The sequence below is a fragment of the Tupaia chinensis genome, unplaced genomic scaffold (genome assembly GCF_000334495.1).
Source record: "Tupaia chinensis unplaced genomic scaffold, TupChi_1.0 Scaffold000518_1, whole genome shotgun sequence".
Classification (NCBI taxonomy): domain Eukaryota; kingdom Metazoa; phylum Chordata; class Mammalia; order Scandentia; family Tupaiidae; genus Tupaia; species Tupaia belangeri.
The window spans coordinates 182,262-184,356 of record NW_006160031.1 but is presented as its reverse complement, the minus strand read 5'-3'; positions in this window follow the sequence as shown (position 1 = coordinate 184,356).

The following is a 2,095-nucleotide window of genomic DNA, read 5'->3' as shown; positions in this document are numbered from 1 at the left end:
CTATAGGGTGCGTGAGCTCACCAGAAAGACAGAGAGAGATAGAAAGATAGAAAGTGAGAAATCACCCCCCAGGGGGGATGGCCACGCCGCAATCCCTTTTTCTCCATTCTCCTCCTGGGATCCTGGGCATGCACGCACATGTGCCCAGCGTGAGTTTAAGCTGCCTGGTCTGGGACGTGAACTGTGGTCGACTACGTCGGAGTCCAGCGACATAGCCATTATGCTAACTGCTGGTCCCACTCCTTCTCAAAGTGTTAATGTATGTCAAATAACTTGGGTTCACTATGCCTACGCTACAGTCACTTGAAGTCTTCATTTTATCTCTCTGATCAAAAGATTTTGTTTTCCATTTTATTTATTGCACATGGGCATTTTCTACCCTGAATACCTCAAAACTTCAGTGTGTGTGCATGTACAAACACACACATATACATAATACACACACACACACACACACACACACACACACACACTTCTTCAGCTCCCCTCCTGACATTGTCTCTTTCTTCAGCGCTTCTCTCTCTAAATAATAATTTATAATCCACAATTGCAGATAATATGTGATGTTTTAATGTGTGATAAACTTATGCATAGCATACATTTATACCTTAAAATTTTTTCTGGTAAGTAAACCTCAGTGATACTATAGACAATATATTGGTCTGATTATTTTATCTATTTGTTAGGATTCTTTTTCCTTTACACATCCCATGATTTATTTTCTGCTTATATAGACTAATCTTATTGTAGAGACAAAACAAGTAAAAAAAAGCATGGAAAATGAATTTGATTTAAAGCATAAAATTATGTCAGGCAAGCACCTGCCATTGATCATTTGGAAGGTGCATTTGCACATTCAGTTAAAAACTGAAATGGCTCTTCTGGTAGTTTGGTTTGACTTTTGTTTGTTTGTTTTATGCCACTGATCAACATTTTCAAAATGTGTTAGTGAGTTTTTTTTTTCTTTTTCTTTTCTTTTAAATCCTCTTCACTTCTCACTATACTCATAGTCCTTCAGTATTTTCATCAGCTCCTAATGTTTAGGAATCTCATCTTTCAGTTGATTGTTTTTAAATTAGTGCCTTTATTTTGTAATGTCCCTGACTGATTGTCAGAAGCACCAAATAACTCTATTTGAACAATTCCGATGAACTTCAATTTCACTGTGTCATAAATAAAACCCACTACTTTATATATCATGAAGATGCTCCTTCTTTTAATATGTTCTTCTCAATAAATAGAATATTGAGCGCATTCTTGTGGTGGGTATTTTAATAAACACTCCTCACAGAACATCTCTTTTCTGTCCTCAGTCACTCAAGTGACTCATTTGCACTGGTTTCAACTTCAGTTTTAAACCTACTGGAAAGTTCCCCAAAGTCAGATGGCTGTGTGCCCTTTAATTTCCATCTTTGCCCTTCTGTAGAAACAATGTTTATTACTATGATGACACTTAAGAGAGAATTGTCCACAAGTACTAGCTTGTGAAGATTATGGAATAAGTATTTTTTTTTTTGCCTTCTTTTCAAGAATAACATAGTCCCTGATGCATTTTTAATTGTCCATCAAAAGTTTCTTAGTGGATTTATGTATAGTGAGTTTTCCAATCAGATACCTACAAAGATATTTCCCTTTCTATTTGGACTCCTAATTCTGAGTCTTTTAATCTGTTGTTGAATATCATTTTTATTTTATTTAGAGAGTATTAATATTTCTGCTTTTGTTTATTACCTTCATAGATGATAACAGAGAAACTGTCCCTATTTACTAGATTTAGTATAATTCTTTCCTCTAGCCCTCCTTCTAATCCCTAAAGCAGCTCAGGAACTACATCACTGAATAAATCTAGCCCTATCACCATTGGACATTATTTTATGCTCTAAAGAGATCTTTTTGTATCTTTTCCTTTTAAAATACTACAAGGTACACTAAAATAAGATTTTAAAAATGACTCTTAGTAAAATGGGACTATTGTTTTTTAAATACTAATTTCCAAATACATGTTTAAGATAAGGACAGTGATCTCTAATGAAGTTGATGTAACTTCAACAGTTGGTCATTTTTTCAGAGATTGAGAGCTACACTTACATTTAAC